Genomic DNA, 10381 nt, shown 5'->3' on the forward strand with positions numbered 1-10381 from the left:
ATATTGTGTTCAAAGGTTATTAGTATTGCATATTGTGTTCAAAAGTTATTAGTATTGTATATCATTTGTTGATTGTTTATAGTCTTTTATTACACCAAACCATTAATGGACACATTTCTTAAGTATACATAATAAAGTAAAAAAAAAAATTGAAAAAGTTGTACAGCCACTTTTTTTATTAATTAATGTTAATATAAAGTAATAGATAGATAGATAGATAGATAGATAGATAGATAGATAGATAGATAGATAGATAGATAGATAGATAGATAGATGTGTCTTGAAATAGCAGAACAGGTTTTAGGTTTTGTTGCAATACCAAAATGCCAACAGTTAGCCAATGTGTACCTTCTTATGAGTCCATCCCCATTTCAGAGCAATGTGATCTGGATTATTGCAGAAGGTAAGAATTGTGAATGGAGGGTTTAAACAAGGCGTTTCTATGAGCTTCTGCCTGAGTGACAGGCTGCATATGTTCCATTCTATTCACACTCACTGAGACACTGACACAATGGACAGGCTTTGTGTGCACACAGTCACTAAATATATTAATCTTTACTCTAGAGAGACATGCACTGTTATTTTATTTCTTCATATAGGAAAAACATCAGACTAACCCCTAAGTTGACTTAAAAAGTTTAAACTGTCTTGCAAAAGTGTAAACTTATCAAACTGTCATAGCTGAAACAATTGTTTAATTTTTTTAAAACATCAAAGGTGCCATATTTTAATTCCGATGCTGACATATACTGTATATATACAGTTGTAGTCAAAAGTTTACCTACCCCAATGGAAATTAATCATTTCTAGAAATTTCTCAAAAACAGAGAATTTTAGGAAAAATGTTTTGTAGCAAAAGGTTTGCTTCTGTGAATGAGGAAAAAAGATACAAGAAATAGATGTCTACAACTATATTTCAGCAATGTTTTTGCAAAATTCCAAAAATGCTAATTCAAAAGTATTCATACCCTTTGATGCGATGATAGTATTGTCTATAAGGTGCTAGAAATTTCAATATGATAATGCAGAACCTAATTCTAGAAAAGTCCAGAAAATTCTGGATTGTAGGTAAACATTCTTAGAGAGTATAAAAGGGTTATGCATTGGATTGGACCAATAAGTCAATCAAAAAAAATGCTGAAATAAATAACTGTAGACATCTATTTCTTGTAACTTTTTTCCTCATCCATAAAAGCAAAACTTTTGCTACAAAATATTATATATATATATATATATATATATATATATATATATATATATATATATATATATATAGATATATAGATTTAGATTTCCAGAAAGCTTTTGACAAAGTCCCACATAAAAGATTAATTCTCAAACTGAATGCAGTAGGGATTCAAGGAAACACATGTACATGGATTAGGGAGTGGTTAACATGAAGAAAACAGAAAGTACTGATTAGAGGAGAAACCTCAGAATGGAGTGTGTTAACCAGTGGGGTACCACAGGGATCAGTATTAGGTCCTCTGCTATTCCTAATCTACATTATGATTTAGATTCTGGTATAGTAAGCAAACTTGTTAAATTTGCAGATGACACAAAAATAGGAGGAGTGGTAAACACTGTTTCAGCAGCAAAGGTCATTCAAAATGATCTAGACAAGATTCAGAACTGGACAGACACATGGCAAATGACATTTAATAGAGAAAAGTGTAAGGTACTGCACGCAGGAAATAAAAGTGTTGAATTTAAATCAAGGCAAGTAATGTTAAAACTGTACAATGCATTAGTAAGACCTCATCTTGCATATTGTGTTTAGTTCTGGTCACCTTGCTATAAAAAGATATTGCTGCTTAGAAAGAGTGCAAAGAAGAGCGACCAGAATTATTCCTGGTTTAAAAGGCATGTCATATGCAGAGAGGCTAAAAGAATTTAATCTGTTCAGTCTTGAACAAAGAAGACTACGTGGCGACCTAATTCAAGCATTCAAAATTCTAAAAGGTATTGACAATGTCGACCCAAGGGACTTTTTCGACCTGAAAAAAGAAACAAGGACCAGGGGTCACAAATGGAGATTAGACAAAGGGGCACAAAGGGGCATTCAGAACAGAAAATAGGATTGAGATTCTGGGATCAAAAAGCTACTAACAACCAAACGAGCAAGATGGGCCGAATGGCCTCCTCTCATTTGTAAACTTTCTTATGTTCTTATGTTCTTATATATACAGTGCCTTGCAAAAGTATTTAGACCCTTCCTATGGTGTCCCATTTTGTGAAATTACAAAATGATACATACACATTTTTTAAAGCTTAATATTTTATTCAAAACTTGAATGCTCAAACTGAAGACGTCTAAGGGTAAGATAAGTAAGTAACTGGCTTTACCTGGCAATGCAAGTAATTATTAGGGCATCAAAGTGGGTAGTGGGAGGAGAGCACTTGGCTTCTGGAATGTGACTACCACCAATTCGAGCATACGTGGATGACATGACAACAAATACTACAACAGTAGCCTGCTCTGATCATTTAACCAAATTAACAAATAACATTGAATATGCACGAATGCAATTCAAGCCCTAAATCAAGGAGCATCTCTATAATTAAAGGTAAAGTAGTAGATAAAAGGTTCTACATTAACGGGGAGGCAATACCAACAGTATCTGAGAAGCTAGTGAAAAGTCTAGGGAGATGCTATGACGGGGATCTAAAAGACACAGTTTGTGTGGGAGAAGTTAGAAAACAAGCAGTGGAAGGGTTGAAGAGCATAGACAGCAGAGCTTTACCGAGCAAATTGAAACGCTGATGCTTTCAGCTTGGTCTAGTGCCAAGACTGCTGTGGCCACTGACTGTGTACAAGGTTTCCTTGACAAGAGTTGAGAAGCTGGAAGCTTTAATCAGTTCATACGTCAGAAAATGGTTGGGAGTTCCACACTGCCTCAGCAGAGTGGAACTTTATGGTAAAGGAATACTGCAGCTACCAATCTCTGCTCTAACCGAGGAGTTTAAGTGTGCCAAAGTCCGACTAGAAATAACATTAGTAGATTCACACGACAAATGCGTAAGGGAGGCAGCACCTGTGTTGAAAACTGGAAGAAAATATGCAGCAAAGAAAGCTGTGGAAGATGCTAAGTCTGCCCTTCAAATTGGAGATATTATGGGGCAAGTTCAGCATGGAAAAGGAGGTCTTGGTCTCAGTTCAGCTCCTCCTATGTGGTACAAGACAACCCCAGCTCAACAGAGGAAGCTGGTAGGAGAGGATCAGGTGTGTAAAGGCCATTTCCCAGGCCAAGCAGGGAGAATGGATTAGATGGGAGACTGTGGAACAACACAAGATCGGCTGGCAAGACCTATGGACAATGGAACAGAGCAGGATCAGTTTCCTCATCAGATCAACATATGATGTTCTCCCATCACCACAGAACCTAAACCTCTGGGTGGGTGAGGATCCCTCATGTCCTTTGTGCTCATCATGTGCAACAGTAAGGCACATTTTGACAGGATGTAAGGTGGGTCTTAGCCAAGGATGGTTTACTTGGCGCCATGACCAGGTGCTCCGATGTTTGGCCTTAGCATTGGAAGACAAGCGTAACCTGACCAATAGAGGTGTCTGCAACAAGATGCTGGGCAGTTTTGGTTTGGAGACCACAAAACAAATATGTATTAAATAATATAGGCTAGATAGTTGTTAGTTTGTTTTTATTATATGTCAATTCAATTATATTCATTAAAAAAAAAAAAAAAGAACCAGACGTGTTTTTTTTTTAATTTTTTTAATTTTAAATATATTCAGTAATCTAGATTCAGTGGTATTTCAAAATGAAAAAATCATGGTGTGGCAGAGCAAAGCTCTGCCCTTTTTAAATTGCCAGGGATGGGGTTAATTTCCCCTACCTGCCTGGGTGTATTATATTCAGGTGGCTGGGGTTGATTAGTTGATTAGATGATTAACTTAATTAACGATCAATCAGAACCCAGCCACCTGACATAAAAGGAGGCCTCTGCTTCCCATTAGGAGGAGGAAGCTGAGGAAGCAGGTTGGCGTTGGCGTTGGCTTTGGCGTTGGCGTTGGCGTTGGCGTTGGCGTTGGCGTTGGCGTTGGCGTTGGTTTGAATCCAGTGAAGGCATCGCCCAGCCTGGAAATCTGTATTTTTGTAGGTTTTGCTTTTTGCTTTATTTGTGTTTAAATATCTTTATTTTTTGCCCTTGTGCACTTTTATTTTTGTGTTTATTTATAATAAAAGTATATTTTTTTTGAACTGCAGTCTGTCTCTGGGCCTCTATCCACTCGTCAGCCTATCACACATGGTTTTACTTTAGTGAAGTACGCTAGAATGGTTTTATTATTAAAAACGATGTTCTTTAATTAAATTTATTTTCAGATTTCATATTAAACTTTTTGTGTTCTTTAACAAACCAAGTAGCAATTTGCTTGCACCATTTAAGATGTTTTTTTTTTTTTTTTTTAAAGTCAAGTAAGATTATTATTCTTATTATTATCTTTGTATAACACACCTTTATAACCCCCCCCCACCAATGTAATGCTGGTTGCGCCACTGGAGCTGTGATGTGTTGGGTCTACACCAAACGTAACGCTTGGCATTTAGACCAAAAAGTTCCAATTCCACAACACCTTTTGCCACACTTTTGCAGGATCACTCAAGTGCTTTAAGCACTGTAGGAGGATGTTTGAATAATAGTGTAATTCTAGTAATAACAATAATAAAAAATTAAAATGTTAATCTTACAAATTATTATTATCGCCTTCAAGGTCTGATTAAATTGTTCCACTAAACCATCCGTCTGTAGATGACAAGCAGACATCCTAATGGGACGCATTTTTTGTATTTTGTAAACTTACGTAATGTATTAGACAGGAAGGTAGTTCTGTTATCAGTCAGGATTTCCTTGGGGATCCCTACTCTAGCCATAATCTACAATAATTCTTTGTCTATCTCACTGGCACTAGTGGACCTCAATGGAATCGTGTTGCGTAATCTACCACCACTAATATACGTGCATACATGAAGTCAGATGCGAGCAAAGGGCTGACTATGTCCATTGCGATGCGTTCAAAGGGAGTGGAAATAATTGGCAGTGGAACCAAAGTGGCGGGGCGCACTCGACCCAGTGCTACTCGCTGGCAGTCTGGGCATTTGGCTACATATCTCAACACATCTTTATGAAGTCCTACCCAATAAAATTTAGCCAATATCCTCTCCCTTGTCTTGTCAGCTCCAAGGTGCCCCACAAAAGGGATAACATGTGCCAGCCTCGTAACCTCGGGCCAAAAAGACGGGGGAACCATCAATTGTGTTATAGGCTGTCCTGTGCCCAGGGCAGGGTTTACCCTATATAGTAATTGCCCCTTGATAATAAAGTGTGGATATATTAGTGCCCCAGCACCTTCAACATCCTAACCTTCAATAGACCGGACCTGTCCCCAAGCGTGCACCAGTGTGGGGTTGTTTTTCTGGTCCCACACTAGGTCCGCGCTTGAGTCCCACATGGCTGGTATATTGAGAGGGGCCGGAATAACATCTGCCCTGAATGGCCCAATAACCTCGCCCTCTCTGTAACACTGCGTACCGACTCCCTTTGAGTGGTGTTTGATACCATCAGAGCTCTCTCCTACCAAGTACCAGCCTCTTCTCATTGATGCACCTTCTCATTTTTCAATCCATCTCTCTTTATTATTCTAGGATGAAAAAGGGAAGAAAACAAGTCAGCTGTAATGGGGAAATCTCACCAATAATTTCTCTTTGTTTGTCTTCCATGTTTACGTCTGTGGTCGAGACTGTATTTTTTAATAATTGTTTATACTGTGGCCAGTCCCAACCTAGAATTAATGTATGTGGTAGCCTTTTCACCACCTCCACTACGAGGTGACGCTGCATCAGTCCTACCAATATGTATGCTTTCAATGTGGGGTATGTCGCTGTGTCTCCATGGATACAGGAGATCGCAACCAGACCTTGTGGCTGCCAAGAGACTCTGACCAAGGGAGCTGTCCGAATTAAGGTCTGCTCACACCCTGAGTCCACTAATGCATGCTTACTAACATTACCGATAACCACATCAACAACACAATACCCCTCCCGACCATTTCTCTGTCTCTTACCTGCTTCCTCTGCCAAGTAACATATAGCCACATTGCACTTTATTGTGGGGGAGCGCAGCCAGGCGGTGTGTCCTGTGGGATGGCACCTGGGAAAGATAGGAGGGGCAGAAGGCACTGGGGTTACATATCTGTTCCACTGCTGATAAGGCAGCGGATCAGAGGCATTGAAACTACTACTGCTGGGGGCAAGCCATTGCCTCCATGGTAAGGAGGTTAGGCTGACCACTGGGGTCGGTGATCTGAGCAGTCTGGATTCCAGCGGGATTGGAGGTGATGGTGGAGGTGGAACCGGTCCCTTGCTGCTCGCTGATGAGAGAGGGGTCAGTAGGCTGATCAGAGACGAAATCAGGGAGTCCTCAAAATCCTCCACCAGTCGGATTGTGGCTTCCAGGGTTGTCGGATTGTGGCATCACACCCAGGTTTGGGTCACGGCGCCAACCACATGGCAGAACTGCTCAAAGGCAATAGCTTCACCTATTTGTACCCACGTTGTCTCATGGGGGCAAAGCCAGTGCACTATGTGGTCACACAACCTGCTGCAAGGCCTGTCGTTTTTCACGGTACCTTTGATTTATAGTTTGTTGTATTGTGTTTTATTTTTGTGTTTTTACAGTACCATCCCCTTTGCGCTACCATTGCTGGTAGCGTCACATGACATGTTTATTGTTTACTTTTTGTTTGTGTTTATTAATTAAATCCTGTGCACCTGTGTAGGCATAACAACATCAATCTCCCTACCTCGGTCTCTTCTGTGTTCTCCTTGGCCACTTATGGCAAGTATAGGACTACCACAACCCCCAATATTATATTAACAATAAAGTATTTACTTTCAAAATCACTTAACATAACATTAGAAAAATGATACAACTCACTTTACTGAAAAATTACTCACTTTTAAAGTTTTACCATACAATTACAAAATAAAAATCGTAAGAAAAAAAGTCATAATTAATGTTAGAAATATTGTACTTACATTTCAGTGTGATATTTGAGCCTGTTTTTCAATTGGGAGTCTTGACATTCTGGGAGGCAGTGAAGAAACAGCAACAATTATGTAAAGTCCTGGCCTTTGACTTGATGGCAGTCATAGCAGAAAATCACACTTCACAAAGATATGTTGATCCAAATGACAACAGGACATTCAAAGCTTGGTTATCAAAACTGGAGTACGGCCATTAAACTTCATTTCCAAACCACGGTCTGAGGACAGCAGACTTTCTCATTGACTGGGAGACAGATTACAGCTGCTAACACCTTGCAGATTAAATGTGTTTCGTATCCAGTCATACTGTTTTGCCTGCTTTTGAATGTTGGGGTAGTATGAGTGGAACTGAGATGACAAGTGGGCAAAATGGTTTGTTATCGCCTGAATTTTATTCCACTCAAAGCACCCTGGGCAGACTTCATTGCGTGTTAAGCAATGGAAAACAGGTAAAGTCTTTGTCTCCACATTTGGATTTCCAGATTTTATATATATATATATATATATATATATATATATATATATATATATATATATATATATATATATATATATATATATATATATATATATTTAAAGCATTAACTTTGTCATAGAGATTCAGAATATTAGTATCACGACAGCGCATGGACAAATTCAGATCATTCAGCTTGCTAAATGTATCTATGAGATAAGAAAGTTGAGCTAACCACATAGGACTGTCAAACACAGAGGCAAGAGTGGACGAATGACCAACAAGAAACTTGTGAACTTCTGTGCGTAGTTCAAACAGTCTTTGTAGCACTTTCCCTCTCGAAAGCCAGCAAACATCTGTGTATGTAGCAACAGTTGATGCTGTACCAACCCTAGCTTTCTACAAAGAACGCGAAACAGACAAGCACTGAGTGGCCTGGTCTTCATTAAGTTGAAAAATTTAACAGATTCATTTAAAACCTCATTCAGCTCACACCTCATTTTTTCTGAAGCGAGCACCTCTCTGTGAATTATATCATGCACCCACTGCACCGAAGGATTTTCTTTCCTAATTCTAGCAACAAGGCCATTCACTCTCCCTGTCATTGCAGAAACCCCATCAGTGCACTCATATTTGCAAACCTTCCAACTCAAATCATGTTTAAAAAAAGGATCAATTACTTTGAAAATTTCTTCTCCTGTTGTGCTAGTCTGCATACTTTTGCAAAACAGTATGTGCTCGTTGATCTTCAGATTCAGGGTATCGAACAAAAGCAATTAGCTGAGCATCTCCACTAATATCAGTGGATTCATCAATGGATTGGATTTGGTTAGGCACTTCCTTTATTTCCTTTAAATGCAGCATGTCATGCAGGACCGGCATGACCATATAGGCAGAACAGGCAGCCACCTAGGGCAACAAATTGAAGGGAGCGGCAAAAACAGCACATAAATTACATTTTATACTTTAAATTTATTTAATTGTAAAATGTTCAACATTTTAGATCACTGTTTCTTATTCTGCAAAACTTATTGCTGACCTGGTCTCCCATGGGAACAGACGCGGTTGTTGAGCTTGTTTCTAAACAAAGGACACTCTGAAGTTCCTTGCGTATTGTGGTAAAGTGGTTTGCAGTGCGCATGTGTAGAAGTGATACGGTGTGACATATATTGGCCATATTCCGCTGTTGTTGTTAACATGCTGTTAATTTTAGTTTTAAAACTAATGCAGTAGTACAGCACTATTACGTTATGGACTGTCGCAATAGCTACCATAAAATGAGCCAGCTGGGTTTTGACAGCCGTTGCAGAAGAGTTAGTGGGACATGTGCATCTGTTTGGTTGTGACATTAAAGTGCCATTCCTGATCATTAAATTCTGTCTTGTGAATACATCCAAGAAAAGCATTGTGTAGAATTTCTTTAGCAAACAGGAGAAAATGGAATTTGCAAACTCTGCCAAGGAAATATTTCCTTCAAAGGAGGAAACACACATTTATTTGCGTATTCATTTTTTAATAAAGGCTACTTATTTTATCTTTTTGGTAAGAGATTATATCCGCGCAATAATTGTAGATAAAGGATTCCGTATTGGAAGCCACATGGTTATTATTAATGGATCACCGAGTTATCACTGACATAAACCGGAGCAGAGTGCCCCATAATGGATGGTTTGACAGTTCATTCCAGGGTCAGTCGGAAGTCGGCCATCCAGGAAGGGAGCGGGTTTACAATACCAGAAGTCCTAGCCTTAATGTGGTAGACGATGTGTCAGTTATGGATTGGAGGAGATGTGACTGGCTGTGCCACCGAAAGAGGGCATGACAGAGGGTATTTACGGGAAGTGGCCTGGTAATCTGTTCCTTTGGTTGGTTACTGAAAGGACCCATGGTAAAACTGATGTAATTAATAATCGTGAGTGTTATCGTGTTTTGTTTGTTAGTCAGTCTATCTGTTTCTGTTTCTTCTTGATAAGGCAGCTAACACAATCTGGGATCTGTCGCTTAAGGCCAGCACCCAACCCGGACATCACTGCACTTGTGTTCACTAATCCACTTGCACTTCAGCACTCACTGTGGACTTGTGATCGAGTTTGTGTTCTGTGTATGTTTATACTGTGTTTATTATTTCAGGACTGAACCCTGTGGTTATTTCACTGAGGAATACACATTGTTATGTATTGCCAGTCCTCCTTAAATATTAACGGTCAACCACACAGAATACACGTTTCAATTGTTGCGTTCCCTTTCAATTCGAAAATAACCATCAAGGTATGGGATATTGACGTCAGGCAGTAGGATTGGTTGTGCTTTATAGCAAAGCTGCCGATAGGCCTCCGCACAAGCTGACGTGTAAGCCCGCCCCCCCTGGGAGCTTACTATATGCAGCGCACGGAGACTCTCTTCCTCTTTTGCCTTCAGCCTTTGTAGGACTTTGAGCTGGTAAGTTCTCTCTGAGAGATTTACTTCCACTGATTGTACTCGACAGCCTTTGAGCTTACAGCATATTATTATTTAATTATTATCATTAATATTTGTTATATATATATTTTTGTTGGGTTTTTTGCATTGTCTATTCTTCCCCAGGTACTGCATAGAATTCAGAGGACACGTTGCGTGCCTGTAAGGCCACGCAATTTTTGTAGCTTCGGTCTCGCTCCACGCCAGACCCGGAGTTTAGCCTGCTACTTGCAGCCACTCCCAAAACTACCTCCCGCAGATTGTGTACATCTCACCGCGTGGTCGCTGTCTACGGTAGCTGTGCTACGAAATTCTACAATTCTCAGTGCGGCTGCGGTTCCTCAAAAAAAAAGAGTACTTTTTTTCCCACACATAAGGAAGACTACCGCCAACGACACTTTCAGTTGCC

The sequence above is a fragment of the Polyodon spathula genome, chromosome 6 (genome assembly GCF_017654505.1).
Source record: "Polyodon spathula isolate WHYD16114869_AA chromosome 6, ASM1765450v1, whole genome shotgun sequence".
NCBI lineage: Eukaryota > Metazoa > Chordata > Actinopteri > Acipenseriformes > Polyodontidae > Polyodon > Polyodon spathula.